This window comes from Periophthalmus magnuspinnatus, chromosome 7 (genome assembly GCF_009829125.3).
Source record: "Periophthalmus magnuspinnatus isolate fPerMag1 chromosome 7, fPerMag1.2.pri, whole genome shotgun sequence".
In the NCBI taxonomy this organism is placed as follows: Eukaryota; Metazoa; Chordata; class Actinopteri; order Gobiiformes; family Gobiidae; genus Periophthalmus; species Periophthalmus magnuspinnatus.
The window spans coordinates 31,615,829-31,628,660 of NC_047132.1; positions in this window are offsets into that span (position 1 = coordinate 31,615,829).

Genomic DNA, 12,832 nt, shown 5'->3' on the forward strand with positions numbered 1-12,832 from the left:
AGCCAATCTGGAGCGAGGTTGTTGAAGATAACGCCTCTTCCCACTCCATGTTAAACCAGTGGTGCGGGCGCTTAGCAACGCTGTCAATCAAACCTGTTGCTAACGCTAACAGGAGCGACCTCGGAGAAAGAAGGCGCCTGATTTGTCTGTTATTAATGTTCATATGTTGATTTACAGACACAATAGTGAAGTAAAAATCATGTAGAGCGGGTTAATACGAACATTTAAGACCAAAATGACGATACAGAGAGAGGACACAGTTTTTCAATAGAAAGTGAATTGGAGCCAGAGTCGATGGAGCCGGGAGAGCGTGCAAGTTTATTTGTACAGCACAATTGGTACACAAAGTAATTCAAAGTGCTTTACAGAATAAGAAAGACAATAAAATCACACAAATAACAATAAAAATAAATAAATAATCACAAATAATCATCATAAAATTAATATTAAAACAGAAGAATGTGCAGAATAAAATTTCCTGTTTGGAACGTGGCGGCTAGCAGGTTAGCTTTGTCCATTTATATAAACAGTCTATGGTGTAAACATGCAGCCATATTTTAGCTTAATGTCTCTTCGATTTACATTTTACTCTGACTGGAGCAGCAATAAAAATATCAGTGCCAAATATCGTCTGATTTTTCTTTCAATACTGGACAATATCTGTAAAAAAACAACAAAAAACAAAAAAATCGTGTTTTTTTTTTTCTGCTTTTAGATTTTATACAGCCACAGAAGACATCAAATATATGAAGTAAAATATATGGAATAATATGTAGTAAAGAAAAAAACATTAATTTACATTTCCAATCCTCAAAGTTTCAGGTTGGCGGTGCGACTCCAGCTCTCACAAATGAATATCATGGTTGTGTCCTTGGGCAAGACACTTAACCCCCCTCGCCCCAGTGTCTGTGTACTCTGGTGTTTGCGTTGAGTGACTTTAAGGTGGAAAAAACGCTGAATAAAAACGTGACCATTTACCATTTAAACACTTTTCGACAAAGCAAACGGTGGCTTCTTTGAGGATTTTGAACTTATTTTCTTTACTACATAATTCCATATATGTTAAGTCATATATTTAACGTTTTCTGTGTTTATATAAAATGTAGAAAGTAGTAAAAATAAAGAAAAAACAGTGAATGAGAGGGTGCGTCCAAACTTTTTATCTGGGCCATTATCGGTATTGGCTGAAATTGGGGGGTTTTTACAGATATCGGCCAGTATCGAAACAAAAAACGGACGATATATGGCACATTTTTTGTATCACCTATCAAACAATAACTGCCCTTTTAATTAACAATGTAGATAATGTGTTTTAAGTGTTAGCATTAGCAAGACAAGACCCCTAAACTCGAGGATGTGCAGGAGAACACGAAAACTCGAGGTCAAACTTGGTCTCTTTTCGTCTGAAAGTTAAAAGTTGATGGAGCGTCACGTTTTCATACTCTCGCTCCCTGCTACCTATTCCATTTCCCTGCCCGTCCTCTGGCAAAATTGCAGGAGAATATTTGTCATGGTTTTAAAAGGTTTATCAGCTTCAAAGCAGAGGGAGCTGGTCGTCCAGAGCCATCACTGGGACCACGCAATCCTTCCAGCGCTCGCAAGAATGGGTTAGAGCGTGTGGACAAATTTCCCAGCTAAGCTCCCATTTCAGAGCGGCTACATAAAGCTAGCTGAGCGCATTTGCATTTGCCTTTGACGTCAGCCGTAATCCACCCAACCGCTTCTTCAGCCCCCCCCCCCTCGTCATGTTGGAGGAGAGCCTTGCTAATTGCTAATTACAGTAAAAACATGGTAGCGAAAGCAGCCTACTCAGCGCGTCCGCATATAGAATCGGATCACTGAGGGAAGAGCCGCAGGTGAACGGCGTAAAATGTGTAACCACAGATTTCATTTTCCTGGAGTTCTGTAAAATCCACGGAACGTCAGAAAAATGGCATTTGTTTTGCTCATTGCTGTCGTCTTGGATCTTTTCACAGAAGTGCCAAAAGCGATGCCCGGACATGAATTACCTGCCTGGATGACTCTGTGGCACTGCCCCTTTGCCCCTGTGCTGGCTCCGAAGACACAAGGGTTAATTATGTGCCCATCTGCACTTTCTACTGCTCACAAGTTAACAGTATTTCATCTGCTATGTCCACAATATATATATATAGAAGTACATTAGATATAAAAGTAAAATGAGAGAAAGAACTGGGGGTTGAAGTTTGTTTGTAGAACTCAACAAGTACAGCACTACTATGGCTCAGAGAACAGACTTTAAAGCACCAAAGGACATGTTAGAGCCAACACTCTGAGGACTAAACCAGGACTAAACCAGGACTAAATCAGGACTAAACCAGGGCTAAACCAGGGCTAAACCAGAGCTAAACCAGGACTAAACCAGGACTAAACCAGGGCTAAACCAGGACTAAACCAGGACTAAACCGGGACTAAACCGGGACTAAACCAGGACTAAACCAGGACTAAACCAGGGCTAAACCAGGACTAAACCAGGACTAAACCAGGACTAAACAAGGGCTAAACCAGGACTAAACCAGGGCTAAACTGGAACTAAATCATAACTAAACCAGGATTAAACCAGGACTAAACCAGGACTAAACCAGGACTAAACCAGGACTAAACCAGGGCTAAACTAGGACTAAACCAGGGCTAAACTGGAACTAAATCAGGACTAAACCGGGACAAAACCAGGACAAAACATGGGGAATCAGCAATTGAGTTAAAACCTGGAACATTTTTCCTGAAGATGTGATACAGGCCTCTGCTTTGACAATGTTTAAATCCAGGCTCAAACAGAACAGTGAGACATGGGCAAAAAGAATCAGTACAACCTCAAATAATATTGTTTTTTAAGCAAACATTATTTGAATCACATTTTTATTCTGTTTCATATTATTCAGCTCTTGACTCCGTCCTTGTTGGTGTAAACAGAAAACACTGATCATAATAAGTGAAGCTAATGCTTTTTAACCTTTTGTGTCATTTCAGGCTAAAGAGGCGAGCTGCACAGAGCAGACATGTTAATATGGTGTCAGTGTCAGACTGGACGAGCAGAAGACAAACCCACAGGTTGTTGTGAGTCTCTGGTTTGCATAGATCTGTGTGAATGTGTGTCCTGCTGCTAATGGGACGTATGTGCATAGGCCGAGTGATGCAACACTTTTCAATGTATCCATCTCCAAAATTGGGGCAGAAGCATGAGCAAAGATGAAGTCACTTCATTTGGTTGTCGGCAATGGCATCAGGAAACATTGACCTTTTGTTGGATCCTCGGGCCGCGCGCTGAGTCACATGACAGGCGGATATTTACAGTGCCTCTCGTCAGTGGCCTGTCAAATCACACACACTCCACTGGAGCCAGAGGCCCCGGGCCCCACATCAGACTCATGCAAAGGTGTTTTTGTCCCTGCTTTTAGCTGAACTCACTTCAGCCCAGAATAACACAAAGGTCCAGCATGCACTGCAGCGTGTGCCTGTGTGTGTCTGTGTGTGTCTGTGTGTGTCTGTGTGTGTCTGTGTGTGTCTGTGTGTCTCTGTCTGCGGTGGAGGTGGGTGGAGGTGGGTGGGGGCGAGTGAGACGCACAAAAGGAGTCGCAGACTGTCTGCAGGACCAATGAATGTCACGACAATCTGTCTCTGAATGAGTCTCTGCAGGAGTTCATCCCCAGACACATGTAGAACATGCAACTGTACAACAAGACACATGTAGAACACGCAACTGTACAACAAGACACATGTAGAACACGCAACTGTACAATAAGACACATGTAGAACACGCAACTGTACAAGACACATGTAGAACACGCAACTGTACAACAAGACACATGTAGAACACGCAACTGTACAATAACACATGTAGAACACAGAACTGTACAATAAGACACACGTAGAACACGCAACTGTACAACAAGACACATGTAGAACACGCAACTGTACAGTAAGACAGGGCCGGTCCAGTCTATAAACAGACTGAGCAGCTGCTTAGGGCCCCGAGGCCTCCAGAGGGCCCCCAAGAGCCCAAACATTTATATTGAAAATAATGATTGAAAAGGGTTTTTTTCTGAAAACTAAACGGCACTTGGGTGTTTATACGAGTCTAAATATCCTTTTAAAACGATTAGATGTGTTTTATTTCCAGTAGCTAAACATGTGCTGCTACATTTGTTTTTGATTCGGGCAGTGGTGTGGACGTGTTTACACAGGTGTGAAGGACCCCTCCCTCCAGGTGCACTCTGGGAGACTGAGGCAGAGGGACATTTGAATGGATGACAGACTAAAAGACTTTAGTGAGTGAAGTTAAGTTTATCTAAAGTACGGGGCAATGCATGAAGAGTCCAGAGGAAGACTTTTGGGGGACAGACTTTTCAGAGACGACTCGAAATATGTCCCACTTTACACCAGTGGATCTGCAGATAAAACAGTGAGGCTGGATGTGTACAAATCTGCAGACAGGACACACCTCAGAGGGACAGAGGACACACCTCAGAGACAGAGGACACACCTCAGAGGGACAGAGGACATACCTCAGAGGGACAGAGGACACACCTCAGAGGGACAGAGGGCACACCTCAGAGGGACAGAGGGCACACCTCAGAGGGACAGAGGACACAGGTGAGTCTGTTTATTACACTGGCTGTTTTTGGTTGTGTCTGATCATTTTTTTCTTACTTGTCTTATCCAGTGAAAAAAATGTAGTTTGGTAGAATTCAAATATAATTTATTTAAATAAGCTCCTGGCATTAATATTTACCACTTCCTCTCAAAGTGCTAACGAGCTAACTGCTAACGCGCTAACTGCTAACGCTAACGAGCCACTGTTAACATAACAGTGCGTGTTGCGTTACTTTTACCAGGGCCACACTTTGACCAATATGTTCCAGCTGTTGGTCTTTTTAAGTCTCTGATCTCGCTCTGTTCAGTCTAAATGTGTTTGTTATAATAAGTTTCACTGCAGCACAAGCAAATAATGACCAGCAGCACTTAGCAATATTAGCATGCTACTATTGTAAATACAAGCACTGAGCGGATGTCCCCTGTGAAATATAAAAACATTTAGAGTCTTAAATATTTGTATTTGTATTTCATGTGACAGTCACATGTGTCACAGCTTAATGTGCAAAACAGTCAATGTGCAGCTTTATGTCCAGAGCAGCTCTGTGGAGAGATGAGCTGTGAGTCAAAGAAGAGACAGCACAGATACAGTGGTATCGGTATCGACAGTCCATTGACGAGTACGAGTACTGGCCCCGATACTGGTATTGGTATCTGTGCATCCTACTCATTAATATGAACATTTACGTTAAATCACAGATTCCAAATCCTGACAATAAACATAAAAATTATGTGTTCCTAAAATCCTCTTATTTAATGTTCAGTCCAAATGATCTGATGATTATAAATCTGATGTTTTGTCCAGGCTGTTTCTCTTATGCAACTCTTAACCTGGATCACTACTTTGTACTTCTTGAGTGATATGATTGTGAAGTAAGTGTACTCTGTTTAAGTACATCGTTTGGCTGCTCTGTCCAATTCTGCATTTTATGACATAAAGAATTGAGAAATGTAAGTCCATTTTGGTGCATTTTAATGTGTTCCAGTCGACTAGAGTTTTTTTTATTTCTCTGGCAGACCCCCCTCCCTCACATGTTTTATACTCTTTTACTTGTGGCTATTGCTGTTGGGAGCATCTAGAATTTTCAGTCTTTTAACATCTGGTTGTGTTGATGTCTTAATGTTGTCAAATATGAACATGTGGCACTGAAGTGGAGAGGGCCCCAAGGACAAATTCAGCTTAGGGCCCCCTAAAGGCTACGGCTGGCCCTGCAATAAGATACATGTAGAACACACAACTGTACAATAAGACACATGTAGAACACACAACTGTACAATAAGACACATGTAGAACACACAACTGTACAATAAGACACATGTAGAACACTCTACATTTGACAGGTCCATATTTACATTATAATGTGAAGTGATAATAATTATTAATATGTTTTTATCACTACAAATATATGTAACATTAATAACTGTGTGTGCTTTGCAAACACAATACTGTTTTAAATGATATTAATAAAGGCTTTGTTTTACTTTTCTATTTTTGTCCTCATTAATATTAATATTATGAAATATCTGCTGTGTATTTCCAGGGTGTGTGATGTTGTTTGTGGATAAAGGCCTTGAGCAGTGACTCGATGAAAAGACAAAGCTGAGGTAAGTGTGAATGTGTCAGCTCTTGTTTTACTCTTTAATAATTATATACAGACAGATAATGTAATATAAATGTTATTCTGTCATATGAGACCATAGAGTTATCCTGTGTCATGTGACCATAGAGTTGTTCTGTGTCATGTGACTCTGTGTCATGTGACCATAGAGTTGTTCTGTGTCATGTGACCATAGTTATCCTGTGTCATGTGACCATAGAGTTATCCTGTGTCATGTGACTCTGTGTCATGTGACCATAGAGTTATCCTGTGTCATGTGACCATAGTTATCCTGTGTCATGTGACCATAGAGTTATCCTGTGTCATGTGACCATAGAGTTGTTCTGTGTCATGTGACTCTGTGTCATGTGACCATAGAGTTATCCTGTGTCATGTGACCATAGAGTTATCCTGTGTCATGTGACCATAGAGTTGTTCTGTGTCATGTGACTCTGTGTCATGTGACCATAGAGTTATCCTGTGTCATGTGACCATAGTTATCCTGTGTCATGTGACCATAGAGTTATCCTGTGTCATGTGACCATAGAGTTATCCTGTGTCATGTGACCATAGAGTTGTTCTGTGTCATGTGACTCTGTGTCATGTGACCATAGAGTTGTTCTGTGTCATGTGACCATAGTTATCCTGTGTCATGTGACCATAGAGTTATCCTGTGTCATGTGACCATAGAGTTATCCTGTGTCATGTGACCATAGAGTTATCCTGTGTCATGTGACCATAGAGTTGTTCTGTGTCATGTGACTCTGTGTCATGTGACCATAGATTTATCCTGTGTCATGTGACCATAGTTATCCTGTGTCATGTGACCATAGAGTTATCCTGTGTCATGTGACCATAGAGTTATCCTGTGTCATGTGACCATAGTTATCCTGTGTCATGTGACCATAGAGTTATCCTGTGTCATGTGACCATAGAGTTATCCTGTGTCATGTGACCATAGAGTTGTTCTGTGTCATGTGACTCTGTGTCATGTGACCATAGAGTTGTTCTGTGTCATGTGACTCTGTGTCATGTGACCATACACTGCACTGGGGCGTGTGACACATTCTACTGTATTCTTTTCCTTGGGAGAAAATACATCACTGTCAAATGTGATGATATAAAACAGTTGGATATAAATTACCTCTGGACCTGGAGATTCTGTCTCATGACAAATACTCTCTGAACATGATAAGCTTCAGCCGCTGCTCCCCATGATACATGTATGAAACATATTTCCTGTCTGCTCCCGGGCTTCATCTGCCTTATATCTGTGGGGAAATGTGTGAGGATCAGGAGCAGTTCTGGAGGTTGGGGGAGGTATGGAGGGGGTTGGTAGGATGGGTGCTCGCTGACTTGGTGGTCCAGTGGACTGGAAAACGCTGCCCCCTGGCAGAGAGGGAGCACAGGGCCTTATCCACGCTGGAGCTAATGTGGACACTGGCTCATTAGAGCGCTGATGTAAGGAACACTGTGTGATGCTTCAGTGCAAGAATTTGGTCAAAGAGTCTATGAAAAGCACTCAAGCAAATGCACGAAGCTGCAAAGACAAGCTCGACTTGTGCTGAGTTTAGGCTCCACAGAGAGAGCCGGCCTCAAACGGCTCTGGGGTCAGAGGCTTTAGGCTCCACTGAGAGAGCCGGGTTCCACTGAGAGCCGGCTCTCTCAAACGGCTCTGGGGTCAGAGGCTTCAGGCTCCACTGAGAGCCGGCTCTCTCAAACAGCTCTGGGCTCAGAGGCTTTCAGGGAGAAACATTGTGTATCAGTCATGAGCAGAGCCTGTGCCACAACAGGAGCTGCTGACAGGTTGGTCATCAATAGACGGCAGATCGAGAAGAGAAATGGATGGTGAAGGAGAATAGAGACAGAAAGAGGCTGACAGCCCCCTCCTCCCCTCCTCCCCTCGTCTCCTCAGCAATCAGGGAGGTAAGGACACGGGGGGGAGGAGAAGCAGAGACCCTGGCTCCAAGCTGCACGTCAAGACAGTCAGAGATCTGCAGCACTATTCCCCCTGACATGATGTATGCCACATATAGAAGTGGATCTTTACCCGTGCGGTCCAGCTGATTCACTGCCGCCGCCATGACACTCTGCCTTCAGCTCTTTACACACCGCTCGCTCAGTATATTTAAGGTGACCATTATTTCAATTTCCGGGGACGAAAGAAGAAAAACTGGCCACATGAATAATAAATCCATCTTGATCATAAGTGTGTAATTACCCATTAAGAGAAGGGTCCTCTATTTCTGGGCTCCTGATTTGACTTGAGCTCAGATTTCGTTGAACCAGAGCTGCACACTCTTCTTTTATGCAAACGAATCACACAGAAAAGCCAACATATAAACGTATACCAGAGGCTCTGAGGACAAAATGTGGTGACGGGGGAACAGTGCAGGAGGTGGAGGGGGAAATGGCCCCTCTCATCGCTTTCATTTTCTGCCCGCTACTACCCAGCAGAGTTTCTATGGCAACCCCTCAAAAAGCTGTGTGTGGTGAATTGTGGATTTGAGATGCGCTGTCTGATTGCGCTGTGTGGAGGAGATGGCTGGCTCTTTCGTCAGCCTTCCTGTGTACAAGGAAATTGGTGGAGAGCTCCAATGAAACAGCACTCCATATGCTTTTCTTTGATGCAAGTGCCAGCGACAGTGTGTATGTGTGTGTGTGTGCACGCTTTGGTTTTGTCACACTGCAGGGACTGAAATCTGCACACACACGCTCAAATCAGAAGAGACCTGCGCTCCTTCTGAGGACAAAAATCAGATCCCTGTGATAGTAAACGAGCATTTCAAATCTGTCAGCTGGAAAAAACGTTGTAGGAGTGAAGACGTTCCGCTGCTTCTTCAGTTCTGGTCAGATTACTGCTGGACGCCGCCTTATATCCGTGTGAAGGGAGGAGCTAACGACACTGAAACTGACAGCGTTTTGTCCAGTTGACAGATTTGAATTTTTCTTGTGTTATAGCTCATACCTGGACGACTGAGGGATCTGAAGGATCACACAGACACATCCCCGTGATGTAAATCGTGTGTTATTAGGTTATTATTAGGTCAACAGTGTCGTTTAAATTTCAGATATGGGTTAAAATAGGTTAAATTGAGGCTGAGTTAAGTAAAGACTCTGGATCAGTCTTCAGGAAATGAACATAAGTCGATATAATGTCAGTGTAAAGTATTAGGCTTTACAGAATAAGAAGGACATTAAAATCACACAAATCAAAACATAAATAATCACAAATAATCATCATAAAATTAACATTAAAACAGAAGAGTGCAGAATAAAACCCCTTTCAGTCGTATTCACAGATAAACAGAACCGTTTGAGCCTGGATTCAAACATTAAACACATATTTGTGTGTTTGTGTGTATGTGTTTTTGTGTGTGTGTGCAGCGTGTGTATCTGTATGTGTGTGTGCAGTGTGTATGTGTATGTGACTGCGTGTGTGTGTTTATCTCTGTGTGCGTGTGTGTATTTCTGTGTGTCTCCAGTGTGTGTGCGTGTGTGTGTGTGCATGCATTGTGTGTGTATCTGTGTGTGTTTGTGGGTGTGCAGTGTCTGTGCAGTGTGTGTGTGTATCTGTATGTGTCGGGGTGCATGTGTGTGTGTGCACTGTGTATTCAGTGTGTGTGTGGAGGGGGTGTGTGTGTGTGTGTGTGTATCTGTATGTGTCTTTATGCACTGTGTATTCAGTGTGTGTGTATCTGTGTATATGTTTGTGTCTGTCACCCATCTCCCCTGGCACGAGCCTCTCTCCTCTGAGGTCTCTGTGTCTGAGTGTGTGTGTCTGTGTGTGTCTGTGCATGTGTATTTGTGTGTGTGTGTGTGTCTCCCCTGGCATGATCTCTCTCCTCCTCTCCTCTGTGTCTGGGTGTGTGTGTGTGTGCAGTGTGTATGTATATATATATATATATATATGTGTGTGTGTGTATCTGTGTGTGTGTGCAGTACGTGTATATGTGTGTGTATCTGTGTGTGTGCAGTGTGTGACCATACACTCATCAGTATTCGCTCACTTCCATCTGATGACGATTCTTTTCCCTTTTTGACTCCCAGGGCCTGTCCAGAACACACCACCATGTGCTTTTTCCTTTTTTATTCTTCTTTTTTTTATTTTTTTGTGCGTCTACAGTTATGACAAATAACTGAGAAAACACACAAGGGCAAGCAGTACAAACCTGCACTGGCCCCTCCTCACCTCCTCGGCGAGGGGAGCCGCTCATGGTTGTCTTTCTCCCAGAGCACAGCACATGTATGTTGTGCAGCGTGCGCCCCCTCTGCCCGGCGCTGGGTGCTTGTATGAGGCTTGTAAGCTGTGCCAGTCCCCATTAGCATCCCATTATAAAGCAGCATGATCACTCGTCACTTGGAAAGCCTGCCACCGCGTGCTGTGTGTGTGTATCTGTGTGTGTGTGTGTGTGTGTGTGCGTGTGAATCCTGTTGTCATCTGATTGTGATGGCCTTGTTTCAGAAGTGAATTAAAAATGCGGCAGAATCTAGCGCTGCGCACAATTCAATTTAAATGTGTCTGCCAGTGTTTGGTTTGTTTGACCCAGATTTCTCACCTACCCCACTGTTGATAAATTGGCTTTCTGGAGGCAGTCTTGCGCAACAGTTTTAGCACAGGCAGCAAACAGTACCCTCTGCTGGATGAGACTCTGCTCGGCTCAAAAAAAACCCAAAAAAAACAAAAAAATTGCAAGAGGATGTCAAAGTAAGAGAGTAATATAAAGAGATCAAATTATGTTCATCATCAACGTCAGTAAATTTTATATTCTTTTACTTATTTATTTATTTGAGCATGTTGTAAAGCACAGGTCACCAACCTTTGTGAAACTGAGAGCTACTTCATCTCACTGAGTCATACGAAGGGCTAAGTTTGAGACGCTCTTCTGAAATAACACATTCGATCAGTTAATTCATGATAATCCTCTATGTGAAGACACTGTTGATAATTATTGTGAGAAATCATTAACACGATCAGACGACACATATCAGTATTCAGCACTTTAACTTTATTCATCTCAGTAACTGTAAAATCTCATAGGAAAAATGGCCCGTTTTCACGAGCCTTTTTAACCAAACATGAACTATGTTGCACCATGTTTCAAAAAGTTATCAGAAGAAAAATCTACTCTATTTATTTATTTATATATTTATTTCATATTATTTTGATTTTTTTAATATATTTTTATTTACTGTGTATATTTGTATTATTTTCTATTTTATTTTAATTTTTATTAATTTATTTTTTTATTTGTAAGATATTTTTAATACAAGTTTGTATTATTATTATTATTATTATTATTATTTTGTTTTATTATTTTAGATTTTGTATTGTTTTAAATTTTGTATATTTTTTATTTATTATATTTTTTATTATTATTTTAATGTTTTATTATTTTAGATGTTATATTGTTTTTAATTTTATATATATTTATTTCATATTATTTTATATACTTTTATTTACTATGTATATTTGTATTATTTTCTATTTTATTTTAATTTTTATTAATTTATTTTTTTATTTGTAAGATATTTTTTACTATAACTTTGTATTATTATTATTATTTTGTTTTATTATTTTAGATTTTAGATTGTTTTAAATTTTGTATATTTTTTATTTATTATAATTTTTTATTATTATTTTAATGTTTTAATATTTTAGATTTTATATTGTTTTTAATTTTATATATATTTTATTTATTTATTTTAAATCTATTTATTTTTAAGTAAATCTCTGTTATTTTCAGTGACACATGTGAAGCGAAGGAGCTCATTGGTCGCTTCGGATTTACAAATACAGTCACATTCATCTCACCTCAGGTTAACAGAGTTTAGGCTTCGTTCATTTATTCTACAGAAATCCTCCATGTTTTTCTGCCCCCCTGTGATATTTTTTCCCCTTTTCCGATACGGTCGACGATGCTTGTCCCCGATTGGCTAATCCACCTGTCAATCACGCCCATTTGAAAACAGAGAGACTCACCATTATCCAGACTCATATCTTTGTAAAGTATTAAAGAAGTGTGTGTTCTGGATCTCGGGCGACTCCGTGTCACATTTATAAATACATGTGACGTGATGCGGCTCCTCAAAAAAATCACATAACGAACATCCATCAGAACATAATGACATCATTTCACATGTCAACGCTCACGCATACCTCACATACAAGAGCGTACGCTTTCAAAACACAGCACTTACTAGCCGTTTTATTTTGGAAAACAAAGTCAGTGTGTGAGGTTATTCTTAATCCGTCGTGATGAAGCTGAACACGAGGGTAAACTGTGAAACTTTATTGTCTCACTTTACGTTGTGTTAATGTTACAGGTTATTTAAGTTCTTTTAGATGAGTGTTGATGCTTCATTTAATTTCACACATAGACTGTATGTATACGCGGACATAGCTAACCTGCTACCCGCCGTGTTCCAAACAGAAAGTGAACATAGGTGCGCTTCTGGCTCCATCAACTTTGGTCTTAAAATGTTCGTATTCTGGAATTTAATACACAACTTTACTGCCAAAATCGCTAAAAGGTCCGTTAAGATATCTCCTATAAGAGCCTTTTTGGCATTGAATATGACATAGAAATGAATCCATTATTACAGCAACAATTGGGTATCAT